Raw genomic sequence first — 11209 nt, forward strand, 5'->3', positions numbered from 1 at the left:
AAAGATAAAAAAGTAATTTAGGATTTTGTATTTTTTTAAAATGTGGCAACATAAAGATATGCATCAAATATTAAATTGAAACAGCTGAGAAAAGGGGGTTTTGGGGTGCATATATCAGTGAAGTTATGTTTACATATACTCAGCCATAATTCTTGCATGAAGGCCTTTCTTTGCATTTGGTTATTACAGGCAAAGCCCTTCCCAGTGCATTGAACTTAGGGTGTTGTGGTCTCCTTCAAATCAAGTTCTATCTGGACAACAGCTGTAGGATCCCATATCAGGAGGTGAAAGAGAATTACTGAGCTATACTGACTTGTTGGGGAGAAAGCTGAAGAATTATATTTTTTAAGTTGTAGGAGAAATAGAGGGGAGAAACACATTTTCTCATTAATAAAGGTGATACAGTCTTTCAGTAACACTAAATAGGAGGAAATGAAAATGATCAGCAGGTAGTGTTGTGCACAGCTCCCTAATTTGTTAAAAATAATACATTTCGTTAATAAATTACAGCAATAGCTTTTGATATTTCACCCCCGTTAATCTAGTTCTTGAGCAGTCAGTCAAATAGCTGTGCTGTAGGATGGACACAAAACACATCACTTCCAAAAAATAATAAAAAAATAATAAAAAAAAAGGGATCAGTGTGTAAATGAAGAGCAACAGCATTTATGCTGGATGTGAAATTATAGATACTCACAAGTGTATTTGTACATTTTGCAAGAGTGTATTGAGGGACCCTAGATGTTGGGGTTTCTTTGGTCTAAAAAAATTAACTTTTGTTAATTTGCAGCAAAAGTATAAATTGCTAGGTTTTCTGTATCTGCCTGTAACACTGATTGTTACTATGTTACTTGTAACAACTCAGTATAGATTGCTTTATTTGATAAAACCCAAATATTATTTTAAGGGGAGGTCCTTTTTGCAGGCATGTGAGCTGGTGACTGCCTGGCAGATTATATCAATGTCACAATGTCAAGCAGAATTGCTTGAGTTGTGGGTATTAATACCGAGATGTTTTTCAGTCACAGCTTTGGGTTGGGTGTTCTAGTTACTCTGTACAGGAAGGAATTTAAAACACAACTCAGCAGGCAACAGTTAATTACATTTTCGTTGTCTGAACTGTTGTTTTCCTGTTCTTGTCTGCCAAATGTAGAGATTTTCCCACATATTTCTTTAGTAGTTTCCCAGTCCTTTGGGCTTAGCTATATATTTGGTATATACTTCTCTGATAGTTTCAATGTAGTGGTGGGTAGTGGCTAATAAATTGGGTCTTACTGGCTGGTCTAGGTTTTTTGGAGTCAGAATAAACTCCTTTTGCTGACAAGACTTCCAGTTCTGAGTTTTAAGCATCTCAGGCTGCCCTGGCATGTGGTGAGTGTGAACATTCACCCTGTATTCCTGCCACACTTGGAGTAGGACAACTGTGTGTGTGGAAAGGCAGGGAGAAATCTTGAATCAGAGCTGTGAAAAATTAGGTCCCCTTTTGTCTGTGCTTCTGGACTCTATTCTGCCAAAAACAGCCACCTTAACCTCTGCTTACACTTACTAGTTAGTAAAATTTAGCAAAGCAATCTTGAAAAGATTGTTCCAAGTTAATGAAGATTGCATATTAGTTGATATTTCTTGTTTCAGTGAGAAAACTGTGAAGTTTTATGTCTACTTTACTACTTCAGACTAATTAACCAAGCATACTAGCATTCCAAAATGCAGAGAGCCAGGGTTTAGGAGGATTGTGGAAGGAAAGCTGCTATCAAAATATGAAAGTGTTAAAAATATAAACAAATTTTCAATGTTGTTAGAGTTAGAGAAAGATCTTTGAGTTTGAGATACAAGATAGTCTGTCTGTTATTAGATTACAAGCTTCAACCTGAGTTTGGAAGGACAATTCTGTTTTTACATCTTACCATCACTAAGAACTAAATAAATTTGTGGCCACTCTTTTTGCCATTTGCAGAATCACTTCACAGTGTCACGTCAACTGTAATGTTGGGATCAACAGCGTTGTGATCTCTGGTGGTGTTGCACAGTAAGCACTGTATGGCCTTCTTAAGCAAAATCAGGCCCATGTTCTTCACATTCTAGTCACAGGTAAAAATAATTCTTCAGGTAAAATTCCTCAGACATTTCTGTCTAGAATGTACAAGTGAAGAACAAAACTTAGTTTTAACTTTGATGGAATGACGTGGTCTTGTCCTTTTAATTGAAAGAAACAGTCCTTTGCCTGTGAAAATTAAATCCTCCACAGTTTGTAGTTGCTTTTCAAACTCATCAACCTGACAGTGAAATCGTGTAATCTGGTAATAGAATGCCTGAAGCTTCTTGCAATTTTTTGGGTAGTGATATCAGCAGATTATGTGCTCTGTTGATTTTAATCATTTAAGATTTTATTCTGATCCTTCTGTCATAGGTGTAAATGCACAGTAACTTCATTGGCCTCAGTGGAATTGCCATGAACATTCTAGTGTAAATGAAATCCAAATTTATTTCATTGCATTTATGGTTCCACTCTAGGATCTTCAGAAGTCACCAAAGAAATAAAGGAGTGGTTGACTTTTCCCATCTTTTCACAATTTCTTTCTTAGTCAAATGGCATTTCTCTCTGACCACTTGTTAAAGCTGTCATCATGTATCTGTCCACGTGTTTGTTCTGATGACTCAAGGTTGTTGTGCTAAGTGCACACACTAGTTGATTTTCATTGTCTTACAAACAGTTTGCCTTGCTTTAAGGATCCTGCAGCTTATCACTCACTAGAGTTTCTCTTTATTCATGAGCTTTCATGCTGACTTTATAGTCAGTTTGAAACTGATATGAATATATTTTAGTGTCTGTGGATGGATGGAGTAATTGGACATGTTCTAGAATACTTTCTGGTAAGTGGCTATAAATAAAATACACTACTGAAATGTAGGATCTAATCCTGCAGTCGTTTTTTCCACCTCTGATACTGTTAATGGGAGATCTGTGTTCATAGCAGGGACTAAGGCATTAGGCTTGTATGGAACAGAAATGTAGCTTGTTCACAGCAGATTTTATAGCACAGATGTCTTCAGTGGCACAGACATTAATGTTTGCTCCTTAGTTAAACTTTTTCTTTACACTGGAAGCTCATTTTTCAGACTTGTAAACCAAAATCTCCACAGGAGACCCTTCCATAGGATTTGGTGTTTTTTTAACAAGACAAGTTCATTCGATGCTGAGTCTGATGGTTTTTTTCCTCCTTTACTGACCAATGGAAATTAATGGGAATGCTGTGCTTGTTCATTACTTGTGCTTCTCAAAATTTTCCATTTCAGTCTTTTAAAATGTTGAATAAAAGGTGTAAATCGATGAAGGTCAGAGATATCTGTGTTAATAGCCACTGACTGTTGCTCATAATTATCTATAAGTATTTCTAAAGCCTTGAAAAACTGGCATGTTCAGAGTTAGATCAACAAAATATTTGAAGTATATTCATGGTCAGTGCTACATCACATTCCCTCTAGGTGGCTCAGTTACAGAGAAGTGTGCAAGGTCTCATTCTGTTGTGTACAGGGAGATGTGTCTGCCTGAGAGTAGTGTTTGTTCTGCAGGGAGGGATGTGTCTTCTCTCTTTTTTGTTCCCAGGGCTTCACTTGCAGAGCAGCCCTGAAGTATTCCTCTTGAAAGAACTGAGCAGGTCTGTACTTTAACACATGGCCAAAAAAGGAGGCATGGTGTGCAACCTAGAGCTGGCAGAGTGGGTCCTGATCCCCGAGGAGCCTAAAATGTCATCAACTTTGGGCAGTGCATGAGATATGCCCCGTGGTCTGTCAGTGACAGGGGTTATGTGTCCCCCATGGCTGGCTGTGTGGCTGTGCAGGGCCAGCAGCCTGCTGCTTGGGGTGCCCAGGGTGTCAGCTCTCCTAGACAAGTGCTGCAGGTGCTCTCTGAGCTTCCACAGCTGAGCAGCCACTGGGGCTGACTGTGCTGGAAACCTGGTCTGGATTGAGATGCAAGATAACTTTTAAGCTGTGTTTTTCCTGGCACGAAACTGGCAGTTGGGGACATCTGCAAAAGCAGAACTTCAGGTGTGTTCAGGCTCTGAGTGTCTGCAACACACAGTAGGGAAGGTAACACCTGTCTTGTGCCTCACTTCCTTAGTCTATCTGGCTTGTGGAGCTGCAGAATAAAGCAAGTGGATCAGTCTAGAAGAGAAAGGATCTAGAATCGTTTGAGCAAAATGATGGCTCTATGTTTGTTTGCACTGCCAAGTTGCATATTTTGTCCCTGAGGGAAGGAGTGATGATGCATCCCAGCTCTGCTGTCTCTGTACAAACAAGAACTGATGCAATTGTTAAAGCTGGAGTGCCGTGCTATGCAGGAGAGATCTGACAGTGCGAGTCTCTAGGAAGTCTTCATGTGCTTTCTAGGAATTTCTGGCTTGCATTCTAGGAATTCAGCCCTTATCCTTCTAGGCATTTACACTGTACTTTCTAGGAAACTCCACCTTCTGCTTTCTAAGTATATTTCCTCATCACTTTCCAGGTTCATTTCTGACCTGCTTGTAGGATTTCTCCCTATGCTGCCCAGTAATTTCCCCCTAGTTTCCAGGAATTGCCCATGTGCATTCTATAATTTCCCCCTTTTATTTCCAGAAATTACCCTGTGCTTTCCAGGAATTCTCTCTATTGCCTTCCTGCAAATTTTACCTCCTCTGTTTTAGGAATTTTCCTTGTGCTTTCTGAGAAATCTTCCCTGGAGGCTGGAATTCTACAGGGGCTCTGAATATTTTCTTTCTGTTCTTTTGTAGGAATTTACCTTGTACGTTTCAGAAATTTTTCTTTGTTCTTTCCAGGAATTTCCCTCTGCCTTCTTGGAATTTCCTTGTTCTGTCCAGATATTTTCTCCAGTAAATTCCAGGAATTTCCCCTCTGTTTTCTAAGATGGTTTATATGTGTTTTGTAGACACTTTCCACAGGTTTCTGAGGAATCACTCCTTTCTAGGAATTTATTGTGGGTCTTCTTGGAATTAACTTTTCACTTTCTGGAAATGACATTATTTTCATATTGAATGAGGGTACAAGCACACTCTGTATGAATGGTTATGTATTTATTTTTTAACTAATGGGATCAACTATTTTTTTAAAAATAATTTATATTGAGGTTTTGTATTGCGCCTTTATATTTTGCAAGGGGGTAGGATTAGTTCTAGCTTTTCTTTCAAAAGAGTGCTGCACTGTCAGTTTTTGGGAGAAGGTACATAACATGAAAAGATTTTTCACAGCTTTATTAGAGCAGTTTGCATTAAGCTCTGTGTAGACCGAGGCTGTCGTCTTGCTTTTGTATGCACAAGCTGCCAGCTGCAGTGAGGTCCTGGCCCTGCTTTTGTGTCTTCTAGGTGTTGCTCTCTTATAAGTAAAACTACAGGAGCAGGCAATGCTATTAATTCATAGGTCTTGTCTTCCTGTACAAATTATATTTCATGTATTAGTATTTCAGAACATTGTGATGAATGGCATTATCTTAATTTAACAGATAAAGAAAATTGTAGTAGGAAGGTGATGTAACTTCTCAGTTCCCAAAGGAGGTGCTCCACCTGAGAGAAGATTTAATTTCTGACTCAGTTTAGAAGCAAATATGGCAAAAGTAGAGGTAAGTAACAGTAAAGCTTAAAACCCAACATCCGGGCTAGTTTTGTTTTAAATTAAGTTCAAGTATCGCAGGTGCTACACATCATAGAGGAACTGAAACAAAAGACGATCTGAGATGTTAGATTCTGATATATGGCCCAAGCAGCTCCTTCCTTTCAACACCAGTAAGTTGAAAGTGGGAATTCCTAGTGTGTGACAGTTCTTTATTCCCGATGGACACCGTGTATCCACCTTGACCAGTAACAACTAAATATACTGCTGAGAGCTTGCATTCCTTCTGGATCTCTCTCCGTTGTAACTTTGATCGAAAGCGCCTAAAAATAGTTCTGAGTTAGGAAGGAAAAATAACTTCACGTTGTTTTTTTATTGCATCGTTAATTCACAATGGAAAAAGAAAGCAACTTCTAAGTCTAATAGGGAAGTGTTTTTAGGTGCCTCAATGTGTCATGTAGCATTTTCTCCTCTGCTGTTTCCCTGTTTGTATCACATGCATATTATATTGTCCCTGTTTATTAAAAGGAAAGCAAATATTATTCTCCTTCTCCTGTGCAACTCTTCATTGTATAAAACATGCATTTGTCATAGTTACTTAGAGCAGTTAATGTAGTTAATTCACTGTTGGAGCATTTTAGAGTTTGGATATTTATTACCAAAGGATATCTAACAACTGTACTGTGCATTTCACACCACTCTCTGGTCTTGCTGTACATTGGATTCCTCTCTTCCTCTCTCATTTTCATCTAACCGTAGGGCTGTCTGCCACGCTATTTGTTCATTATTTAATTGGTTAATTAAATCTGTTGTTACAGCTTCTCTCTAGTCTAAGTGATAAATAAAACATTGCCCGATACTCTGCAAAGTGCACACAGATGTTGTGGTAGAGTTTGCCTGATGTCTTGCCCTATAGTACTGGCATCCATAAGGTCTCTGAGACAGGTCACATGACTCTCAAAAGGTGATTAAATATTGAGAATAGAAATTCTCAGGTAATAGTTAATGCAGGATCAGTTGGTTCTTTTTTTCTATTGGCAATAGTTTGATTTAAAACAGCTGTATGTCCTTCATTTATTTATGTGTTTATTTTGAACTAATCTTTTAATAGTAGTACTATCTTGTGGCTATACAAAGAGTTCACATAGATTTTCTGGGAAAGTAATCCCTCCTTTTTCTTGCATGGTCTTGTTGACAGTGTTTAAAATATATACCCTTCAGTTTATTGATTTGTCAACAGAAGACTTCACTCAGTTCAGAATTTCTTGATGCAAAAATTTTTCCAGAAGCAAAATCTAAAATAAATTCAGCCCTTCAAAATGTTTTTAGAATATCTTCAAAGCAAAAATATTTCCACCTATCATTAAGTTTATCACTAATTTGTGCTAGTTATTATGTTTTTTTTTCCTGGTAAGTTCAAGAGAATAATATTACATTTACAAATTTTTAGGTCGTAGGAATTGGAGTACTAATGTTGTCAGAACTTCAACATGAAAATAAGTTATTAATCACATTCCATGTAAGCTGCAGAATGTAAGCAATGGAGTGAGATTAGAAGCAATCTCTTATTTTAAAAACACTATAACAGAAAAATATTTTCTCTTAAGTAGTTTTTGCCTGCATGTAAGGATTTTTTATACTATTGTTTTCTAATAAGCCATCTGTCATTCAAAAAGAGAAGTCCTAGATCTGGGAAGTGGAGAAGTAGGGAGGAACCAAAGGACTTCAGGATGGTCAAATGTCAGCTGACTTTATCTCTAAGGTGTATCAGGGGTTTTGGAGCAGAGGAGTTGATGCAGAATGCCTACTGAAAACTTGGCTCTTGTTTTCTGCAGAAGTGCAGGTTGCATGCTCTCAGTTTAGGCTAGTGTTTCCCACTGAACACTTCTTTTAGTGCATTTGTCTCTCTTCATCTCTAAAATGCCATCACCCTTCTAGTCTCCATAGACTGAAGCCCCAAATTGCCTGAGATAAGGGGTGTTGCCTTTCACAGCTGGGCAGGGCAGCAGCTGCTTCAGCAGATGGAGTCAGCTCTTGGTGAGGGATGACCACAAGTGGAGGCACTCGGGGCCCCTGTCCTGCAGGAGGTGATCCAGTATTTGCAGTTAAGGGTAGTTTTCAGTGTCTTGCTCAAGCTAGCCATCTGGAATGCAAGAACATTCTTTTCATCTTTGATAAAGTTGGGCATCTTCGACTTGATGGTTTCCCAAGAGTTGAAGGGAGGTAATTTCCCCCAGTTAATCCCCTAACACTTTCAGGTATTGCCTCTTCTCAGTTCTCCTCTGTGAAAGAACTGAGCTTCTTGTCTGAAAATGCTTAGAGAATAACACCTTCTTTTAACTCCCTATGAGCCTTTTTGCACAGCTTTTTCCTTGACAAAAGTAGGCTTTGAGGAATCATGTGCAAATCAACAGCTGTCCAGGGGAATTATAAGAGTACCCCGAAATATTTGCTTTCATTATCAGTGTCTTGGCAGCACTGTTGAAGTATGTCCTCACATTATACCAGTTAGAGGCAAAAGTTCATTTTTATTTGACACTCCAGATCAACAACTTCCCAGGTTTAATGAAGTATTTTAAAATCCTCTAAAAATATGTTGTATATCATTTGCCTTGAAGGAAAGATCTATTATAGCTCTGCCTGGTGGAAAAACTGCTTTTCTTCCATCTCTGAATGCAAACAGCATTCTGTGGATAGACAAGCTTGAGAATAATTTTTGAATATTGTCTATTTGTTTGTTTTTGCAGATGTGCTGTCCAAACCAGTGTGCTGTGCTATGCCAATTTGCTTCCTCATCAGTGTAGCAGGCAGCTATAGTTAGAATACAGGGCTTTTCTTTACCACCAGCCCCCTCATCTCCCACATTTTACTCCATTTCTTCAAGCAGTGGACATGTTCCTGTCAGTCTCTCTGTGCTTTTATTTAATTTGGGCAAAGCCTATATAAGGCTGAACAAATGGCTGAAAGCAGTGAGGGGAAGACCATAAAATGTACCACGTGCTCAGCCTCATTGGAATAGAACAATGTTGTATTTTTTTGCATTGCAAACAAAGATCGTGCATGTTTTGGAAGTGGAGGCATCAAGCCAAACAGCCAGTGGCAGAAAGGATAACAAATTGCCTCACCTTGTGAAGGATCCAGCATGTGTGAAGGAGGTAAGCCAAGTAGAATTGGACTTCTCTTTCTCTACTATGTATTTTTGAGGTGTGTATTGCTTCATATTTTACAGTTCTATTCTCATTTCTCTGAAGTGAAACAGATGTTACGCTTCTCAATGAATCGCTCTCTGAAGTAGTATGTAATAGAGTAAAATATCTTCCACACAGAATGTTTTTTGAACTCTTTCACTCTTCACAATTTGATGTTACTTTCAATGGTCATAGAAAGTTCTGGTTTCCAAGAGATTAGTTAAAACACAGAGGAGGTAGTTACACCAGGTAGGTATGACAGGAATTCCAAGGCAGAAGCTTCACTGGTTAAAATAATTTATTCATCGGAAAATGTGTTGAACAAACTGATTTTAAATAGTAAACTTTAAAAACTGTTTATTTTTAAGAGACATTAAACATTATTGTTTTACCTCAAGGTAATATAATAAAAGGGGTTAAAATGGTGTAGTGGTGTGGGGAAGGGTCCATCTTCTCTCCCTCCACATAAGATTATGTAGGTTTGTAGTAATATTCATCTGGTGATACGGTGATATCGTGCCTTACTTCTTGTATCAATTAATGCAGAAAATTTGTCTGCACACCCTGTAGGTGTATTTTCTTATCCCTGTATAAACCAGTGAGGAAATGCATGCTCTAAAGCACTTATTAGTCCTACAAGTAGCACAACATAGATTAGATTATGTTTATAGGCTTTAAAGTTATAAATTAGTCTAAGGATTTAGGTTGGGGTAACTGTGTAGGGAAAAAAAATAGGGAAAACAATAAAGTTAAAGAAATAAGTAAAACTCTATTAAATCCATGTCAGCAATAATCAGGTGATACCCAATTAGTTAATTCATCCCATGGTCAGTGAATACATTCTCAGTCTTCTCTGAATTTGGATTATTTGTTGACTCGGCTCCCCAGAAACTGACCCCTAAGGTCACATGCTTTACAGCTCTGCTGAATAGTATTCTGATTGCAACTAACTTGATAGAAGTACTGGGAATGCACACATTCAGTACGAATTAATGACATTTGTGTGGTCATCATATTTTGAAAATCAAGCTTTCATTTTAGGAGTCAGAGTTTGCATGTGGTGGGTGATTTTCTGTTCTTCCTGCTACCCACTGGTACCCCAGTGTCTTTCAAATGTGGTACTACACAGCTATAGAGTGCAAATGGTAATACTCTACTACTGATAATAGGTGAAAAAACCTGGTCAGAACTTGGATTTGAAATGGATTGTCTTTAATTTCCCTGTAGTTCATTGTTATTGATGTGCAGTCCCTTCTCCTATATGTCTGTCGTAGTTAACCCATTGATGTGAGACGCTTATCTTGTATCATCATCCCTTCTTTAACATTGTAGGCTTTAAAATTGTTAAGTTTGAAACTTTAAAAGATTTGATTGGAGGACTTCGTGTTATATGTACATCTGAAAAGAAAATGGAAAAAAACATTGAAACTGATATTCAGATTAAAATACATATTTGTGGATATTGCCATAAATGAGTCCCCTTTCAAATTGCATTTCTACATGTACTTTTCTTTATATTCATATATATATATATATATAGGTAGAAAGTAACTACCTTCCTAAGTTAGTCATACCTGAATATACAGCCAATTATTTGCTTTGGTGAATTATGTGGAAAATGTGGCACAAGAAGTCTCAACAAGGAAGTCAGAGATGTATAGCCATAGATATTTGGCACTACTACAAGGACAGTGTTGTATTATATTGGATAATCACTTGTTACCCTCAGCAACTGAACGTGTAGTTGCTATCTAGTTGCCTATTTGATTGCTGGCATCTAAACAGTGTTCAATTTGAGATCTCACAGAAGTTTAATGAAAACACAAGATAAAGTTGAATTGAATGACACCCTTTTTATAAGAAATATGCTTGCTTCTTTTTTTTTTTTCAGTATTACATTCAAGGAATGTAAACTAGTTCAACAAAGGATAAAAAAGTCTATGACAAGATAAATGCTTGACTAAGCTTTCTTTGTTTGCTGGTGGAGGCAGTTACTACAGCCTAGGTTTTTTATCCATTTTTTCCTTCTTCAAATCCTCCTTTTTATTTTTTCCTCTTCTCTCTCTCCTTTCCCTTTTCTCTCTTCCCTTTTCCCTCTTCTGTTTTCCCCTCTTCCCTTTTCCTTTTCCCTTTCCCTTTTCCCTTTCCCCTTTCGTTTTCCCCCATCCCCCTGTTTTTTCCCTTTTCCCCCCCTTTTTTCCCTTTCCCCTTTTTTCTCTTTCCTCTTTTTTTCCCTTCCCCCCTTCTTTTTTCTTTTTCTCTTTTCCCCCTTTTCCCTTTTCCCCTTTTCTATTCAGAACTATTGCAATAATAATTATATAAAATCATAATGAAAATTACATATTTTTTTCTTTCTTCTACTTGTTTGCTGTTGTACTTTATAAGGAAATTGGTCCTCTTGTGTGTCCATTTCTATCAGC

Source organism: Chaetura pelagica, unplaced genomic scaffold (genome assembly GCF_000747805.2).
Source record: "Chaetura pelagica isolate M959 unplaced genomic scaffold, ChaPel_1.0 scaffold153, whole genome shotgun sequence".
NCBI classification, from domain to species: Eukaryota; Metazoa; Chordata; class Aves; order Apodiformes; family Apodidae; genus Chaetura; species Chaetura pelagica.